Here is a 21,379-nt window from a genome sequence, read left to right on the forward strand (position 1 = left end):
GCCATTTTTTTTTTTGGTTGCAGCCATCATTGTTGTTTGGCGGGCCCGGGCTAGGGATTTGAACCCGCCACCTTAGTGTATGTGGCTGGCGCCTTAGCTGCTTGAGCACTAGGTAATAATTATTTAAGAAAAAGTGTCTCCTAATTTAAACTTGTATCCTGTCTAGGGAGAAGAAATGTATTTTTTGGATTTTACTTCTGTAGTCTCATTAGCAACTGTTGTTCTCATGACACTCTCCTACATTTAATGTGATCTTTATAGGTTTGTGCCGTTTATATCTCTTACTCTCCATGTCTTAAATCAGTGTTTTTCCAAATAAAGTCATCTGGAGTTGACATTGGCTATTCCCAGGACAATAGGAAAGTTATTACTGCTGAAAATTGGAATAATTTGATTATGTAGATAAGAAATGTCAGTCTATTATGATTGTTGTGAAGAAGCCATATAATTGTGTGCCTGTTTACATTGTCTTTTTTTAATGGTAGATAAGCAGATTAATGAGGATGAAAATATAGTTTCTTTATTTGAACTGTGATAGCCAACCAACCAAAAGATGAATGTGAAGGCAGGAAGTAAATCTTAATTTTTTGGTTTAAATAACCAAGCGTTTACACATGATAGAGAATTATAATAAATAGGCAGTTAGTTGGTACTGCTTTTATTCATCTTTTTGATCTTTGGCTTTCTGATAAAAGTAGAAATCTTTAGGAATAGATTGTATTAAAAAGTTAAGTTGACTTCAGGATTTTGTTCCTTTTTGTTGTTTTAAATTCCAAGTGTCTAAAGCAGTGACTTTGTGACTTACCAAGCATATCTCTTAAGTTGCTTGTTTATTATAATTCTCAAAAAATTAAATCACCTTGGAGCTTATGGTAGTGTTATCACCTGATAAGATAAAATATTTTATGCCAAACTTCTAAATGCCTTTGTCAAGTTTGAAATCTATAGCTGAGTGTATATAATTTTTTTTTAGCAGCCAAGAATAATTTAATACTGATATGTCCTTTCCTTAACATGTTTTGCTAACCAAGTGATTCTGTAATTCACATGATCATCCTTAATGTTTGTACTAGTGGAATACTGTAGTGGTATAAATTGAACCAAAATGTCAACTAGTAAGAATGGATAGTTCATACATAGAGACTTACATGGATATTTACATTTAGAAACAGTTTTATATTATGACAGAATAAAATAAGGATTATACTTTTCCAAATAAATAGGTTAGTCTTGCTACTTCAGAGTTCAGTAGGAGTCCTTGTTTATAACAAATATTTTTGTTTCCTCATAGTTTTGTCTTTTATAAAGTGTTAAGATCTTACTTGTCTCTTTTGCATTTCACTGGATTTTTAAGATCTAACAACTGAATTTCCCTTTAAAAATATAAAGCATGAAATATCCTTAGTAGGAAAACAAATTCTCAGATCCCTCATGGGGTTCTCCGTGGTCTTACAAAAAGCCCGTTAATCATGTAGGCTTTACATTCTCACTCACATTATTCACTATTTTAAAATGGGTTCTCAGTCATACTAGAATAATAAAGACCACTTCTTTTAACCAGTGTGTGATTATCCTTTATACATGAAATGCATGATTTTCCTACTTTCTCATTTCTCTTTTTCTTCTCATTCTGTCCTTTCCAAAGCATTATTTTAGGGATTTGGAGAAAATGATTGCTTCTCAAGGGTACTATCTTAGGGGTTTCTTGGGGTTTGGCTTTTGGTTTTACTTTTAGTCTTTGTTTAAATGTCATATTGATTCTAAACTCATCTACCAAACATAACTAATGGGCCAGATGTAGTGCCTCACATGTATAATCCCAACACTTAAGGAGGCCACAGTGGGAAGATCGATTAAGGCCAAGACTAATTATGCTTACAATAAGATTACATTGTTTTTATGTAGGTTACTCACCAAGTGAAACCTTATATTACCTCATGCATAACAAATTAACCAAAATGTTGACTGTCTCAGAAACTCTGGTTTACATTTCACCTCTTAATTCAGCTCTTAAACTCATTTACAAATGGAATAACTACCTCCAATTCTGGTTTGTCTCTTAACATCACAAAAAACAAGTCTATAATCCTAGCACTCCAAGAGACTGAGGTGGGAAGATTGCTTGAGCTCAGGAGTTCAAGACCAGCCTGAGCAAGAGCTAAACCCAGTCTCTACTAAAAATAGAAAAATCAACTGGGTGTTATGGCGAGTGCCTATAGTCCCAGCTGCTTAGGAGGCTGAGGCAGGAGTATCACTTGAGCCGAGTAGTTAGAGGTTACAGTGAGCTGTGATAATGTCACAGCACTCTAGCCAGGGTGACAGAGTGACACTCCGAAAAAGAAAGAAAAGAACCCCTCTGCCAGTTGAGCATGACTCACCTCAAAATAGAAACATCCTTGCTGTTGAAAAGATGGGGCAAAAGTTTTCCAAAGGAATTTTCTGAGAAACTGAATTATCTTTGACTGTTTCTAGATATCCTTATTGAGCAAATTCCGGTATCCCTTGAGGACTATGGTTCTAGCATGTGAATATTTTACAAATAACAATGGTTAAGAAAAAGAAACATACTTTATTTGTAAAAATCTCACTAAAGAGTTTGGAGCCTCTTTAGTTTCCATACTCTTTGATGTTTCACTCTTAATGTAGTATTTCTGTTACTGTAATTATTGCATTACTTTTTGCATTAACTTTGGCAATTTTACACTGTCAGCAAGTGTTCAGATAGACATTTACTACTACACGTTAGTAGAAAGTTACTGTATTTGAGTTTATATTATGCCTTAACTGTCACGTTTTTTAAATGAAGAGCTTCTATCTTAATCCCTTAATATGTTAAAGGATTATGTGATAGAAAAGTAATAGACCAGTGCCCTTCTTAACATTATTTTGGTTAATGATTGTACTTTTTAATCCTTTTACTTTTAATCCAGCTATGGATTTGTGGATTTGTCATAGATAGCACATGACTGGCTCTTGCGCTTTTATCCAATCTGATAATCTCTGCCATTTAACTGATGTATGATTATTGATATGTTTGGGTTAAAATATATCTATCATCTTCATATCTGCTACCTAGCTTTGTCTATTCTTCCTCTATTTGGGGGGTTTAATTGAACATTCTTTTATCACCCACATTGAATTATTATTTAGACTTTTCTTTAAAATTTCTCTTAGTGATTGCCTTGGAGTTTACAATACAACTTTTTAAATAATCTAAACTTTCTTCAAACAATAAATGTACTGCTTAAGGGTAGTAGAAGAACCTTATAATCGTATACACATATTCTAAATTTCTACGTCCTATCCCTTTTTCTGTTACTGCCATGTAATTTACTTTTATATGTACTATAACACAGTACTGTGTTGCTCTTTTTTGCTTTAAAGTTATCTTTTACAGCAATTAGAAATAAAGTCTTATTTTATCTTTTTCTAATGTTCTTCATTCATTTGTATAAATTCAGGTTTCTGACCTATATCATGTTCATTACATAAATAACTTCCTTTAACATTTTCTGTAGAGTAAATCTACAGCGAGTACTTGTCAGTTGTTGTTTGAGAAAAATCTTTATTCCTTATTTTTGAAAGGCATTTTTTCTAGATATTGAACTCTGGGTTGCTGGGCTTTTTTCCTTTGTCAGTTTAAAGATACTATACCATTATCTTCTTATATACATGGCTTTTCATGAGAAGTCTGCTGTATTTTTTATCCTTATTCTTCAGTGGGTAATATGTCCCCTTTTTCCCCTCTGACTTTCTTAAGGATTTTTTTGTTGTGTTCAGTTTTAGCAGTTTTTACATGATATGCTGATACGTGGGGGTTTTATGGTATTTGTCCTGCTTAGTGATCCCTGGACCTATTGAATATGGGTTTTGCCTGTTTATAGTTTCAGAAAATTCTCAGTCATTATTTCTTGCCTCACTTCTCCTGGAATTCTAATTATTATGGATATGTTAGCCTATTTGAATCTGTTTCATAGCTCTTAGATGCCTATTCTGTTTTGTTTTGCTTTTCGCGCCTTTTTTTTTGTATTTCATTTTTTGGTAATTTCTGTTATCCTATCTTCAGGTTCATGAATTTTTTTCCTCGGCTTTATCAAGTCTACTGAGTATACATCAAAAGCAGTGTTTATCTTTGTTACTATTTTTTTCTATGTTCTATTTCTAGCATTTGTGTTTGATTCTTATAGTTTAAATAAATCATTTTGCTGAAATTACTTACACATTTTTACTTCTCTATCAGACCTTTTTAACCATATTAATCATAATTATTTCTTTAAGTTTCAATATTTGTATTATACCTGAATCTAGTTTAATGATTGCTTTGTCTCCTCAAATTGTGTTTTTCTCTGAGTTCCTTATGATTTTTGGTTGAAAGCCAGACATAATGTATAGGATAGTAAATACTGAAGTGATTATTTTTTATACTTGGATGCATTTTTATTTTCTGCAATCCTTTCAGTGCGGAAGCTGTGTGAATCTAGTCATAATTTTGGTTTGTTGTTGTTAGGGTTATCCTCAGTGCACCTCAGGTTTCAATTTTGTATAATGATATCTTCTGTTTAGAGTGTCAGTTTGCCACTGGAGGATTTTTCTGAATATGTTTTCTCTATTGGATTTGGGGTCTCTTTTTTAGTGCAAGCCAATCATTATTGTCAAAAAGCAAATCAATTTGGGGAGGTGAAAGAGAAGGGAGGAACTGTACAGAAGAATGGACAAGGAAGGGATTACAAAGGTACCTGAGAAAATTTTTGGCAGTGAGCCATGTTTACTGTTTTAATTGTGATAATTTCATGTGCGTACATGTATATCAAAGCTTATCAAATTGTACATTTAAAATATGTGCAGTTTATTTTATGTCATTTATATCGCAACTAAACTAATTTATTAGATTAAAAAGCTCCAATTTAAGAATGAGTACACATGATGTTTGTTTTTCCAGTCTTGGGAAACTTTACAAAGAATGGTCTGTCTTTGCACTCCTTCTGAGAAAGAATCTGTTCCTTGCTATATTCTGCTACTGTCGTCATTCAAGGTGCTTTTTTGTGCAGGGAGGAGGGGTGTTCTTTGATGTTCTAATTAATGCTAAATCTAAGTCAGAAAGAAACTGTGAACCTTGGTATTAGGATGTGGACTTTGCAGTTGTTTCTATCCCTTTTTGAAATGTAATTAGTGCAAGGCCTAGTAAGTGTTCCCACCCACCATCAAGTGTCATTTTGTTTCCTATTTCTTTCTCCGAGCTACACGTTTCTACCAGTACCCTCAGGCTATAATTCCTCCCTTTCCACAGGGACTAATTTTTCTGTTCTGTGGAGGACAGAGAGGAGATGTGACTGAGTAGCATTTTGAGTCTGAATGACATTTTGGTGACGGTTAGTGTTCCTTGTGCCATGAAACACAAAGAACATGAAAAGACTTTTCAGGATTTTCCGCAGTATTCCATGGTAGGTTTCATAGAGGAAAAGCCTGCAAGAGGGTGCACCTCTGCACCAATAAGATCTGTGGCCCCTAGGACTTCACATTCATGCTAGCCCACACTCAGCCTTTAATATTTCTATAAACATTTTTATCTAAGTCATTCTGCTAGCTTATATAGTTATTTCTGTGCCTGGTAAGCAAATGCTTAGGCACTGTTTTTCCTATAGGTGACATACAATAATTTCACGTTGTTTTGCCTATAACCGCAGTTCTCCAGTATGTTCAAGAAATGTCATTAATTTGCAGTTGTACAGCCTGTTTGTTTGTTTTCTTGTTGCACAGCTACTTCTAGCTCTCTTCCTCTAAGCTTCCCCCTTTGGTTCCTAACACTCATATTACTTCTACAAATATAAGGGTTTTTAATAATCACTTTTAATTATCTTTGACTTGTTTCTTGCTATTTGAATCTGCGTATTGCTTCAACATATTCCTGAAGTACATTAAGAGTAAATAGACATTTTATTTCTTATAATATTTTAGGGATGGTTACCTTTTTCAAAATATTGTATAATAAATGTCAGAAAAATGGAAAACTTCTTTCAAGTCTTATATTTTCTCACTCATTATTTATGCTGCTAATTCTCCAGCCCTGCCTTATATTGCTACCTCCCATATTGCTACCTGTACTGCCTCTCCCCCCCCATATTACATGTGTTTCATCTAGTGACAAAAGGATTATCAATTACAAAAGACAATTTCGTTTCAAACTTGCAGTAGCAGGTAACATAAAATCATGTTTGAAATTTGGTTTCTAATGAAGCTTTCAATACAAATTTAGCCAGGGGCAAGAATTTTAAAGTGTGAAGGAAGTATTTAGGCTATCCAGAAGTAGTGATTCAGCATGATCTTAACCCTTAAGGACTTTTAAATTACTTATTTTTTTTATTGTTTCAGATTGATTGAGGGTACAAAGAATTAGATTACATTGTTTACATTTGTTAAGTACAGCCCCTTTTATAATTTTGTCTGGTCCCAAGATGTGTGCTATATACCCTTACATTGTGCCCATTAAGTTAGAGCACACCCATCTCCTACTCTCCTCCCCTCTCCCTGCTCCCTTGTTTCCCGGCCCCCCACCTTGAATTGTTTTGAGTTTTCCTCTTATGTGGGCTTGTATTAGACTGTCCACTGGCTATATATTAGAATTCAGTACATTGGGTTCTTGGAATACATTGGATTCTTGGTCTTCATTCTTGTGATACTTTACTAAGAAGAATGTGTTCCAACTCTATCCAAGTTAATACAAAAGATGTAAAGTCACCATCTTTTTTAGTGGCTGAATAGTATTCCATGGTATATATTACTACAGCTTGTTAATTCATTCCTGGATAGGTGGACACTTAGGTTGTTTCCACATTTTGGCAATTGCAAATTGAGCTATAGTACACAATCTAGTGCAAATGTCCTTATAAAATGATTTTCTTTCTTCTGGGTAGATGCATAATAGTGGGATTGCCGGGGTCAAATGGGAGGTCTAATTTGAGTTCTTTGAGGATTCTCCATACTTCTTTCCAAAGCGGCTGTATTAATTTGTAGTCCTACAAACAGTGTAAAGTATTCCTTTCTCTCCACATCAGTGCCAGCATCTGTAACTTGGGACTTTGTGATGTGGGCTATTCTCAGCTGCAGTGAGGTAATATCTCAGGGTGGTTTTGATTTGCATTTCTCTGATGATCAGGGATAATGAGCATTTTTCCATATGTTTGTTAGCCATTCATCTGTCTTCCTGAGAGTTATATTTTCCTAATAATTTATCTGAGATCTTATATCAGCCTGACATATGTGAATATATGTTTATCACAATTTGGCATTGTACTTAGTAAACCCAGGGACTTGCTATAAAAACTCAAACAATATTGCAATTGCAATGATTTACTATCACATGAAAAATATTGGATTTTCTTTAATTTTAATAAGTACAGTTCAATTTCCTAGCATTTCATAAATTTAGAGTCAAATTTGGTTAAGTACAGAATTTTAAAATATTGAAGACTGTCATACAAATGTAAAATCAGGGTAGTATGCATCTCTGCACAAATCTGATCAGATTTTTTTTTTTTAGTGTATCTTGAGTCCATCCCAATTTCCAACCATACTACTCTGCCACCTACCATTAGTTTAGGCTCCCGTCATCTCTTACCATTACTTCTTAATAGTTCTAGACTCATTTATCTTATTGTTTAAAATCTGTCAGTGATTCCTCAGTGGTTACAGGATAAAATCTGAGCTGCTTCATGTGACATTTAACAACTATTTTCATCATGCACTCACCTCCCTCTCCAGCACAGTTGCATACCACTTGCATAGGCTCATTTTATACTCCAGCAACACTGAACTGCATATTCAGATTCTCAACCAACCTGTGCTGGGTTTGGGGGGGTTTTCAGGGTTTTTTGAAACTTTATGCCTTTGATTTTGCTACTTACCATGCTAGTTACGTATGGTAATGCTGTTACACTGGAAGCCCCTATTAAGTACAGTGCTGAGTTTTGTAGCCCCAGAAATATTTGTGTGTTCATTAGGTAAAAAAATGCCATTGTATTGATCTAGCCTCCCCTTTGGTCATTGTAGAAATTGTATATATCACATTTCTAAAGGTGGTGTCTTTTAGACTGTTTGAACTCTTCTGGAGATAGTACCTGCTTCATAAGTCAGACTGTTATATTTTTTAGAAACTTTAAATTATACAGAGTTAACCCATAAAATCAGCTCTTCTTCCCATCAATGCATAAGCAGTATATACTTAAAGATGTGTAATTTTCAACACTTGTGGCCCAACCTGCATTAAATTTAGTGTTTTCTGAAGTTGTTTTATGCTAATCAACTCCTTACCTCAGTTTTACTCGAATCCGATAGGGCAGTTCTTAACCTGTGGGTCGCGACCCCTTTGTAACAATGAAAATACATCACGGCATTATGAAGGTTGAGAACCACTGCTTTAGGGGTACTGTGTCACTGGAAAAAAATAAGTAGAGAATTCAAAACTGCATTCTGTGATGTTATACTCATTACATGTATTTTATTGTTGTGGCCTTTTTTAAAATATGAGAATGGGAAGATGAAAGAAAAGAGAAGACTAGGACTTTTACTAGGATATGTAAACTACACAAAGATCGCTAATAACTCAGTCCCTAGCTTCTCATTCTATCTTATTTATTTTCAGTTCTCATAGATTTACATTTGTGAAATTAACTTTTCCATTAAATTGCCATGAGGCACTTGTGTAATTTTAATTCCAGTGCTAATTATAATATCTTTCTTAACCAAATAAATTCATTTAGACTGGTAAAAGTGGTAAAAATAACCTTCAGTTACTCTCACTAAACTCAAAAGCTTCCTGAGGCTAGAAAATTCTTGTCTTTCTCTTCCTTCTGGGTTCACTATCTATAGACAGTTTCAACATATATACTAGTGTTTTTCAAAATATAATCTACTGATAACCTGCTTCAAAATTACTAATTACTTGGAATATATATTAAAAATTAAAATTTCCAAACCCTAGATTTGTTATATCAGTTTCTGAAGGTGAGACCTAAGAACCTCTTTTTTTGTTGTTGTAATGAAATAGGTAATTCTCTTTTTTTGTTTTATTCAATAGCCTAGAATTACATGCAAAGATCCTATCCCTGTCACATCCCATCTTGAACCCACCTATGGATATTTAGGGATGCAATAGTGTTCCCACATGGGAAGAACATGCTGAAGTGTTTCCAATAATCACTGCCGGAGACTTTTTCTTCCTTTCACAGGAGTAATTAGGTACTTAATATCTCAGACCCTACTGAGAGACTTTCTGTGGTCTTTTGGTCTCTTTGAAAGATTTAGAGAATAAATCCAAGGGAGACATTGCATAATAGGCTACAGTTCTTTTTTGTCTCATCAGTGGTAAAAACAAAGGCTAGAACACTCTAGTAATGTGAGTAGTAAATCAGGACCTTAAAGCTGGAGGCAAAGATGTGTCTCCCAAAATGCACCATGTCCTGATGTTTAATTAGCCAAATTCCACTAGATATTTACTAATTTATGTTTAAAGGAACAGCTCAGGAGCAGCCAAATGGAAGCAATGCATAGGGCAGGGTAATGAGGAGTTGGGAATGGGGCATGTGGAGGTTTCATGCCCTCGGTGGGCATACTACCTTCTTAGTACTTCTGTGTGTTCATTAAGCTGGAAAGCTCTGAGACCTCCCTTTTTAACAAACTCCCCATGGAATTCATTAAGTGCTATAAAATATCAGTATTTGAGCTTTTTCCTTTCTTAAAATATGTATACTTTTTTTTGAGCACCCTCCATATTTTATTTATCACTGTAAGCACATAGTTCTCAAGCTTATTTGAGAGATTATCCGGGGTCCAGAGATACTGATACGATGCAAGCACATTGTTCTCAATCTTATTTGAGAGATTATCCAGGATCCAGAGATGCTGATGTGATGCAAGTTAAAGGTATGTGGAGATAATGTTTGAACATTATGTGTCCAGGATAATGAAATTGATTAAGGTCACTTGGCAAATGTATGCTTTTTGTGTATCTTAATTCTTCTCTTTTTATACTTGTTCTTTATAAAACCTTTTCTCCAAGACTAAAGATATCTTTGATTTTGTATGCTCAATATGTCTTTTTAATTGTTCTTTTTCTGTTACCTGGATCCTTATTTTTTTAATTTGGCTTACTTGAATGCATTAAAATGTGTTTAAATGAGAATTTGATGTATTTAGGAAATTGAAATATAGGAAGACTGGATAACAAATCCTTCTTAACAATGAAGCACACCAAAAATGGAAGCTGCAGGCACCAAGCATGTGGACAAATGAGAAAATACCTTTGTCTACAGATTGCAGCAATCCTACATAAACGTGGAGGTCTCTGTCTGACTTAGAACAGCTGGCTAAGTCTGATCGTTCCCCTCCATACATCATTTAAAACTGTTGCTCCAAATACTGCTCTTCTTTTGTTCAGTATCTTTGCTGGTTAAATATATTGGATTATTTTTACAATGGATAACCAAGTACAGTTATTTTCTTTATCTTGAGTGGTTTTTGAGGCATTTTATGATTTTTAAAAATAGGTATTATTATTTGGTTGTTTGTTTAATGTTCAAGGAACTTGTAGCCAGGAAGTAGAATAAATGTAGAAATATTATTTTTTTAATGGGTTACATTGGCTTAACAATCCAGGGGTGTCAGTAAAGGTTATTTAATATTTTAGATATGAAAGAGCTAATCGGGTAGCTTCCAGGAAGTTTTTCTTATTAATTGGTTTCTCATTAAGAAAGTAATTTTTCCAAAATATAGTTTATATAACCTCATAAGTCTATACCCAAAGTTGAGGCTAAGCATTAACTTCTCAGTAGTAAATTTGAAATCTTGGTCTTTCATGACGTAAGTTCTGGTGTAAATTGTGGGGTAGGAAAAACAGAGGTGGAAGCAACAGTGGCATTTCTAATGCACTGTGGTCTGATATATAGGACCAAGGTATAACAAGTCATAGCTAGGTTTATTTATAATTAATTGTGTAAAGATCCTTGTTTATGGTTCTGAAATCCAGATACTCTGAGCAGTTTTTACATTATACATTCATTGATTAACTTTATTTTTCTAGGTCCTTTAGAAGTTCTTAGTCTGTTCTATTTTTTTAATGAATAATTTTAAGATTCTCTATTTATTGTATTCATTTTTCTCCATTTCTTTGAATTATAAATTCAAATCTAGATAAAAGGCCCTTCACTAAAACAACCTTTGATTAAAAATCAGTAATACAAATAAATAGGTATAACTCACAGGGAAAAAATGCCTATAAAACTAGCTAAACTTATGTTGACCGTTACATTTGATAATTTTCCATGTCACATTCTTTATCACTTTCTGGGATGTCTCAACCAAAGCCAAGAAATGTACTTTTCCTTATTTTCTTAAATCCTTTTGGTACCTGTATCTTTTTGAGTCTACATGATACTATGTTCTTCAGTTTCTTCTTACATGTAACTATATACATGTTTACTCACTCTTTCCTACCAGATCATATATGCCTTTTAAGCTGTCTCCTCCAGACTCCTCTAAAATGTAGTAGATGACAGTTGGCTTCTCAAACCAGATATATAAAATAGGAGTCATATATTGTATAACAAGTCAGAACTAATGATGTTAATCAAAGGTGGGATTATTTGAATATAAAGGCAAATGAATATTTCTTACACTATACCAATACCATTAATTAATATAACAGCCTACTTTGCTATTTCAAGTTTGCTTTTATTCTCATAATATATACATTAATCCCCATTAGAAGATGCATATTTACTGTATACTGTTGTACTGTTAAGATTGAATGAAACTATAACTACTTTTATGGAAAAGGAATAATTTATGCTAAAATCAGGGACAATAAGATAAGTAATGGTATAGCTGTACCAGATTAACATCCACCCCTGAGAATAACTTGTATTATACTTACCCTAATTGTGAACACAATTCTCTTTGGATCTCAAATAAAACGATTAAGTCTTAACCAAAAAAAATGCAGGAGTTAAGAACAAAATGTGAAAGAATCTGGTGATTTTCATGGAGGTGCATTCTTTTAAGATAAAGTTTGAATTTCATATGCAGTCATGTCTTTGGCCAGTGATTACTACCTTTTTTAAAAAAAATCTGTACATAACATAAAAGAAATACCTAGCACCCAGGACATCATCAGTTTACCATAAAAGATCTGGTCTACTTTGTCTTAGAATGTTTATAAAAAATCTTGACGATAGAATGTTTCCATTGGTGATTCAGAAAGATATTGATAAAGCTTGAAAATTTCAGAATTGAAAATATAAATCTAGGCCAGGTGGGGTGGTTGACGCCTGTAATCCTAGCACTCTGGGAGGCCACAGCAGGTGGGTTGCCTGAGCTCACAGTTTCAAGACCAGCCTGAGCCATATCAAAACCTCATCTCTAAAAATAGCCAGGCATTGTGGCAGGCACCTGTAGACCCAGCTACTTGGTAGGCTGAGGCAAGAGGATCACTTGAGCCCAAGAGTTTGAGGTTTCTATGAGCTATGATGCCACTGTACTCTATTGAGGGAGACAAAGTGAGACTCTGTCTCAACCAAAAAAAAAAAAGAAAATATAAATCTAGAAGTCTTGTCCTTGCTTCAGCAGCATATATACTAGATTTAGAAGACCTTTTGATTAGCAGTATACATCATTTCCTCCCATTAGTTATTTATAAGAATAGGTATTTGTATGAAACAAAAAAAAAGATAATATATTTTATTAAAATAAAGGCCCGTACTCCATGATAGTATTAATGTACACAGCTATGATTTAATAAATAATAATAATAAGAGCCTTAGCTATGCAGGTTTTTGTCTGGTTCCATACAAAATGAAGAACTATTTTTTCTAGTTCTGCAAAATATGATATAGGAATTTTAGCGGGAATTGCATTGAATCTGTTAATCAAAGGTTATAACTAATTTATTCATAATCATCTTTATAGTTTAAGATTGGGCTTGTAATGTGGGCTATTCTCACTGGGGTTAGGTGATATCTCAGGGTGGTTTTGATATGCATTTCTCTGACGATCAGAGATGGTGAACATTTTTTCAAATGCTTGTTAGACATTCCTCTCTCTTCGTCAGAGAAGGTTCTGTTCATATCTCTTGCCCAGAGGTAAGATGTGATTGTTTATACTTTTTCTATTGGTTAATTTGAGTTCTCTGTAGATTCTAGTTATCAACCCTTTGTCAGATTCATACCCTGAAAATATCTTTTCCCATTCTGAAGGTTGTCTTTTTGCTTTACTTGGTGTGTCCTTAGCTGTGCAGAAGCTTTTCATTCAGCTTAAGTTCCATTTGTTAATTTTTGGTGTTGGGATGGCTGCTGAAGTCTTTGTCATAAAGTCTTTCCCCAGTCCAACATCGTCAAGAGTTTACCCCACACTTTCTTCTAAGATTTTTATCATTTTGTCTTAGATGTAAGTCTCTTAATCATCTTGAGTCAATTTTTGTAAGGGGTGAAAGGTATGGGTCAAGTTTCAGCCTTTTACATGTGGTTATCCAGTTCTCCCAGTACTATTTGTTGAATAGGGATTCTTTTCCCCACTATATACTTTTGTTTGGTTTATCAAAGATCAGATGGCAAGTAGAGACTGGTTTTATCTCTTGGTTTTCTATTCTGTTCCTTATGTCTACGTCTCTATTTTTTGTGCCAATACATAGAGCTGTTTTGATTACTGTGGAGTTGAAATATAGCCTAAAGTCAGGTAGGGTGATGCCACCAACTTTGTTTTTATTACCAAGAAGAGCCTTAGCTATGCAGGTTTTTGTCTGGTTCCATACAAAATGAAGAACTATTTTTTCTAGTTCTGCAAAATATTATATAGGAATTTTAGTGGGAATTGCATTGAATCTGTAGATTGCTTTGGGTAGAATAGACATTTTGACAATTGAGTTTTCCCAGCCATGAGCATGGTATGTTCTTCCATTTGTTAGTGTCTCCTGCAATTTCTTTTCTTAGGGTTTCATGATTCTCTTTGAAAAAATCTTTCATCTCTTTTCTTAGGTATATTCCTAAGTATTTCATGTTCTTTGAAGCTACTGTAAAGGGAATTGTATTCTTGATTCCTTCTTAACTTGGCTGTTATTGGTGTATACAAAGGCTACTGATGAGTAAACATTGATTTTATACCCTGAGAGATTACTGCATTAACCTGGATAGAGGTGGAACACATTCTTCTTAGTACAGCATCACGAGAATGGAGAAGCAAGAATCCACTGTATTCAATTCTAATATGAAGGCAGTATATGATGTAATACAAGAGAAAATGAGGGATCTGGGAGAGGGGAGGGAGGATAATGGTATATGGCACACCTCTTGGGAGCGGGACACAATTACAAGAGGGACTTTACCTAACAGCCACAATCAGTGTAACCTAATTCTTTGTACCCTCAAGGAATCCTCAAAATATATAATAATAATAATAAATGCCTTCTTGGCTTGGCACCTGTAGCTCAGTGACTAGGGCATTGGCCACATACACCAGGGCTGGCATGTTCAAAACCAGTCCAGGCCTGCTAAACAACAGTGACAGCTGCTACAACAACAAACAACAACAACAAAAATAGCTGGTCATTGTGGCAGATGCCTGTAGTCCCAGCTACTTGGGGGAGGCTAAGGCAAGAGAATCACTTAAGCCCAAGAGTTTAAGGTTGCTGTGAACTGTAATGCCACGGCTGGTACTCTACCAAGGGCAACATAGTAAGACTGTCTCAAAAAAAAAAAAAAATGCCTTCTTCTGGAATATCTCCTGAAGGACCTGCTTGAAGCTGTTTTACAGTTAACATTTTTTTTTTTTATGTAAGTAGCGGTATACCCTAGGATAACAATAAAAAGTATAGTATAGTAAATACATGAAAAAATAAACAAACCCAGTGTCATGTTACACAGGGATACCAGTGAGAAGGAAAGGGTTTTGGGGTTTTACTGGATGGTTTTGAAAATGTCTCTTTTGATGAAGAAACTCTAGTTTCTTGGTTCTCAAATTGGAATTGGAGAGGTGAGGGGAGTGGCATATGGCCTAGCTAAGCCCTACACGCTGACTGTGGAACACTCTGCCATCTTGGTCTTGTGGCCATGCCTGCTCATCTAATGATAATCATTTGAAATCATATTCAATAGGGAAATCTAGAATTTCAAAATTTTCAAATTTTGCACATATTAAGGCTTTCGGTAATCTAAATGTCTATACTACATGACTCTCTTGTACACATTAAATACACACCTAAGACCCTTTTCTCCTTCCTTTCTGACTTGTAAATTCAAGATGGAGCCTAGCCTGTGATAAGCTTACTGGGTCAATATGATACCAGCCAACAGTGGTGTATTTATCAGTCTTCACAAGTTGATTCCTGGCTTTGCTATTTTGTAGCTTTGTATATGAATTTGGACAAGTTATTGTCTAAGACTCAGGCTTTTTCTTTGTAAATTGATGCTAAAAATAGTAAAATCCTCATTGGATTGCTGTGCAGATTAAGTGAAGTAATTCATATAAAGTTCTTAATAAAGTAGCTGTCCTGTAGTGCTCAGTAAATAGTTCTATGAAAATAGTACAAGTTAAAAAAAAATAGATGTATCTTCTGGGTGAGGGACACAACTACAACAGGAAACTTACCTAACAAATGCAAACATTATAACCTAATCGCTTATACCCTCATATTAATCTGAAATAAAAAATATACACATATATATCTCTGTAAAATAGTAAATGAGACACAAATCTTAGAATGTAAGCTTTTAAGATCACAGTTAATTTATTGTCTTGCAAACACAATTCAAACAACTAATTCACTCAACCTTGAATCTTTTATAGAATGCAGGAAGGGCTAACAATATTTCAGTTTAAAGAGCAAGACCTCTTTTTGATAGATTGTAATTATAGTTTTGTGTTCATTCTTTCTTAGACATATTTACATATATTTTTACCAAATCAATTTTGAAAAACCACATACTGAAAGAAAAATCAGGGACAACCACAAATTGTTGGGCTTACAAATGGCATTTATTTAAAAACCTTTGAAGATCATCTTCGAACCTATTGATGTGGCTTGAATGTTTGGCCCTTCCAAATTTCATGTTGAAATTTGATCCCCAGTATTGGACCATCCCTCCTGAATGGAGTGATACCCTCCCCTGGGTAATTAGTTCTTCATTAGTTCATGAGAGAACTGGTTGCTTAAAAGAGCCTGGCACTACCACCTCTCTCTCTTATTCCTGCTGTCACCATGTGGCATGCCTGCTCCTCTTTCCCCTTGTTTGGAAGTTGCTGGTGCCATGCTTCTTGTATAGCCTGCAGAACTGGTAGCCAAATAAACTACATTTCTATATAAATTACCAAGCCTTGTTTATTTCCTTTGTAGAAGTGCAAATGGACTAATACACCTATGTTTGAATATCTCTGTATGTTCTCTCACATCCCCCCATGTACAATGTAGATTTATGTCTATATTAAGGTAAATAAATACTCTGTGATTCAAATCACACAAAAGTGAAATGCATTTATCTCTGAGATCCAAAAATAAAAATTGGATTCTTAAAAAAGATCTGCTATAAAGTGGTTTTAATAAAAGTAAATCTGCATCTTTGTGACTCAACAAGATGAGTAACAAAATATTAGCACTTTGAGTATTTTCTGTCTTTTCTATTTAAATTGGAGGTTACCATGGGAAAGTATATAAAGGTTTGGGATGGTGTGAAGAAAAAAAAGTGATGAAATTGGACTATTGAAAAGGATTGCTTAATATCAATTGAAAAAAATATCTAAGAATCTTTGCATATTATATCTCTTCTCAAAAGAAAGGGAGATATTTGGAAATCAGCCTTAGATCATGCATAAAATGAAAAGCTGAAAGGGAAAATTTATTTGAAAGTGTTCTGTGGCTGCAGGATCCTGAGTGAAAATCAGATCTGACTATAAACAGAGTCCATGAACTCCACATGAGAAGAGAAGGCATTTTAATTTTAAGAATGCAGTTGGAATACAAATATGAACATCCTTCCACCCCAAAGAGAGAAAAAAAATGAAATAAAAGCCTATACTTTTATGTTGATAACCTTGGTATGAAAAGAGCTTAAGGCAGGTATGGTCTTTTATTTTTAGTGACACAAAATCATCTCTGCAAATTAATACTCTGTTTTCTGGCAGTGAGAAAACATGAGGCCTGTGTTTATAAAGAGAATGCCTTTGTCCAATAAAAACAGGAGGCTGTATGGGGAGAATATTAAGGAATTAATAGATATAAATTGTGAATTGTCCTTGTTTAAAGCCTAGTTACCTGAAATTTTATTTATTTTTTCCTTTATTTATTTAAGGAAGGATATTAAATTCTGCCATCTTCCTCATTGTTCTGTGTCCTCCAGGGAACTGTTTTTGCAGACACAATAAGTTGTACAGAGTGATTTACCATTTCCATTTTACCAAATGCTTGTTAAAGGACTCAAATGAATGTGCAGTTTAAACTTAGTGGACACTTCAAGAAGAAAATTCAGTGCTTACAGGACAAACTGTTGAAGGCAGAACTGCTTACATTAATTTTCACCGGCCATTTCAGCTGCAGCTTTTGCTTTTGGAGGACAAATGTGAATAGTATTTCAGTGTACTTTACATTTTCAGCATCACTAATAGTGTTTTGCTTGAAAGAGGGACTCAAGCTTAAACATCATATTACTCCCCCACAAAATTTTCAAGGACTTGCCTTCCTTAGTTTTAGAGCATAAAACATAAAGATGTTTGGGGAGATAAGAAGTTTCTGAAATTTGGGGGATCCTTATTTAAATATCTAAGGGTGGAGGATGGGCCTTGTGTCCTTTATACCTTCTGTCTTAGGGTAACGTTCTGATTAAGAGTTCCAGAGCCAATTTACCAGATTTGCTTTTTCTTGCCATTGAGTAATAGCTGTGAGGCTTTAGGCAAGTTACTTAACCTTTCTGTGTTTCCTTTTCCTCTTCCATGAAATTAAAATAATAGTATCTTCCACATAATCTTGTGGAAATAAATATATGGAAAGTATTGAGAAAAACAGGTGGCTTAAGGTAAAGGATCAATTGGTAAATAATGTTGCTATTGTCTTATTTGTTCATTTATTTATTTTGAGATAGAGTCTCTGGTTCTGGATAGAGTGTTGTGGCATCATAGCTCACTGCAACCTAAGCCTCCCAAGTAGCTGGAACTACAGACACATGCCATGATGCCTGGCTAATTTTTCTGTTTTTAGTAGAGATGGTATCTTACTCAGGCTGATCTCAAACTCCTGAGATCTTCAACATTTGATGTACTGATCCTCATAACTGGACAACTGTACTTGTTTTTAATTTATCAAATAGTAATGGTACAACATAAAAATATGTTAACTGCATTTGGGTGGTTTATTACCTAGTAAACATAAATATTAATAAACAGTGATGGCATGAGCCTGATTAAAAGAAATTCTTATACAAGAATTGTCACTGAAAAGACTGACCCTAGAGCAGTGGTTCTCAACCTTCCTAATACCATGACCCTTTAATACAGTTCCTCTTGTTGTGGTGACCCCCAAACATAAAATTATTTTTGTTGCTATGAAAATAATTTTAAATTAAGCAATTCTTAATAAGTTAAAAGAGATTACTTCTAACTTAGAGTTTCTCTAACTGTATAAGGCTGTATAAATATGTAGGCTTTTGAACTAACCCTTATAAAGGCATAAAAGATTTTATAAAGCATAAGACAGAGGGAAAGAAAGTACCTTGACAGAAGACCATAAACAAACCCACATCTATGAAGTACCAACCAGTCATTATACTAAGTACTATCTTAATTTAAAATAATCACCATCAAGGCCAGGTGCAGTGACTCAGTCCTATAATCCTAGCACTCTGGGAGGTAGAGGCAGGTGGATTGCATGAGATCACAGGTTCAAGACCAGCCTGAACCAAAGCAAGACCTTGTCTCTAAAAATAGTTGGGTGTTGTGGCAGGTGCCTGTAGTCCTATGTACTCGGGAGGCTGAGACAAGAAAATCTCTTAAGCCCAAGAGTTTGAGGTTGCTATGATGTGTGACATCTCGGTACTTTACCGAAGGCAACCAATGAGACTCTATCAAAATAAAAAAAAAAAACACCATCGATCTTTTAAGGTACTTGACTTTTGTTTACAAGTGAAATTGAAGCTCAGATTTGCCCACAATTACACAGCTAATTGGGGAGTAAAACTGGGATTTGACCATGATTGCATTAATGTACACAACTGTGATTTAATATTAAAAAAATAGTTGGGATTTGAACCCAGTTTGCTTGGCTCTAAAACCCATACTCTACCCGCTGTATTGCCTTTAGGCTGGACACCTGTGTAAACAAAGGTGCAGATCAGGTAAAATGTGATGGATGTTTAGAAAACTTCTGATAAGGCTTCGTACCTGTAGTTCAAGTGGCTAGAGTGCCAGCCACATACACCAGAGGTAGCGGTTTTGAGCCCAGTCTGGGCCTGCCAAACAGCAATGACAACTACAGTCAAAAAATAGCCGGGTATTGAGGCAAGTCCCTATAGTCCCAGCTACTTGGGAGGCTGAGGCAAGAGAATCGCTTACGCCCAAAAGAGTTTGAGGTTGCTGTGAACTGTGACGCCACAGTATTCTACGGAGGGCGACATAGTGAGACTTGTCTCAAAAAAAACTTCTGATAATATAATCTCAGTAAGATGGTCGTGTGTAGGACTCTGGTACCCATAGAAGCTACAAGATTGTATAGTCTTGAATGCCATGCTGGGAAAAAAAAGAAAAAAAAAGAATTTGATATTTTTTCTGTAAGCATTAGGTAGCTCCTAAAGCCCACTGTGTAGGAAGATATGAGTGTCACGTGAGAATATTATCATAGCAGCAGGTAGGAGAGATTAGAAGTACACAGTGCAGTTAGGTAGGTATTAAATAATTTATTCAGCCTGTTTTCTCCATCTAATTTTTTCTTAGGAAATGAGAATAACAGAAGACCCCTACATGTAGCATTCATCATTTAAAAAACATTATGGTTGGCATCACATATTATAATCATGTTTATTTAAAGATGTTTCATTATGGTCAGGCACAATAGCTCATACCTGTAATCCCAGCACTTGGGAGGCCAAGGCAGGTGGATCACCTGAGCTCATGGTTCAAGACCAGCCTGAGCAAGAGCAAGACCCCATCTCTAAAATATAGCAGGGCATTGTGGTTGCCCATAGTCCCAGCTACTTGGGAGGCTGAGGCAAGAAAATCATTTAAGCTCAAGAGTTCGAGTTTGTTGTGAGCTATGACACTACAGCACTCTACCAAGGGTGACAAATTGAGGCTCTATCTCAAACAAAAAAAAAAAAAAGTTGTATTCACTTCAAAAAAAATTTTTTAACTGTGAAGATATAGTTATTATCTTCCATCTCCTCCCATTCAAGTTTATAAATTTTTCTTCCCCAAGAATTGACTTATTTAACTTCATCCATGTGAATTGAAGAGTTCTATTAAGGGATAAGATTAAAAATGGTGACTTCCCTGTGAGGGGGAAGGGGTGAGAGGTGACTGAAGGAACAGAACATTGGATGAAGGAAAATTCTTCTCTACATGCTTGGGTTCTCTGGCTACATCTTTGAAATAAACTGGTAACAGACAGATTAATGGGAGAAAAGACATAAATATATTTGCTCTTAAAAGTTTTACATGGAATGACAGGGGAAGCTTCAGAGAAAACCACCAAAGAAAGTTTAAGACTTTTATATCATTTGGACAAAAGAAGATAAATTTAAAGAGAAGTAACAAGACAAAGGAAAGGGACTTTAAGTTTCTGGGGTGATAAATATTAGGCAGGCAGATACATGGAATACCAATGGCAGATAGTGGCTAGTTAGTAATATTTGTTTGTATAGGCTCTTTCTCAGTGCTGTCTTATTTGATAAGGTTGTTACCGTTTCCTGGTATGAGTAGTGGTTGAGGGTGCAGGGTGAGGGGAATTTATCATATATTTTCAGGCAGATAAGGAGAGGAAATAGAGCCCATCCTTTATCTGCTTTCTTGAATTGCCTTCAACTCAAAATAATGCTTACGCCACAATGTTATATTTTGTAGTGGCATATTCTGATCCCCTACAACAAAGAAAAACTAATTCTGTCTCCCATGCATAAAGACAGCTGTTGACTCTTGTTATCCATAAATAAAATTCTGACTCTGGTATGATACAGTTTGCATGCTTTTCCCAACCTAATATTCCCACTTCTTCAAGTAATTCATAAACTGCTTTCTAATCACACAGTACTCCTCCGAAAACTATTTTCTTTCAGATTTGTTCTGCATAACCATGTCCTTTTGCCTAACATATCCATCTTTTCTCATGAGAAGTTTCAGCTTTTACTTTTCCATGTTTTAT

At 34.9% G+C, this 21,379-nt stretch overlaps 1 protein-coding gene and 1 non-coding gene across 4 annotated transcripts in view; both read left to right on the forward strand.

The window, feature by feature from the left end:
• COP1 (COP1, E3 ubiquitin ligase) overlaps window positions 1–21,379 on the forward strand; it is a 228,848-nt gene that overhangs the window by 191,921 nt on the left and 15,548 nt on the right. The gene's annotated exons all lie outside the window — the stretch shown is intronic.
• Window positions 10,251–10,390, forward strand: LOC111723835. The gene has a single exon (XR_002772288.1).

The sequence above is a fragment of the Otolemur garnettii genome, unplaced genomic scaffold (genome assembly GCF_000181295.1).
Source record: "Otolemur garnettii isolate 467f Iridium unplaced genomic scaffold, OtoGar3 scaffold00016, whole genome shotgun sequence".
NCBI lineage: Eukaryota > Metazoa > Chordata > Mammalia > Primates > Galagidae > Otolemur > Otolemur garnettii.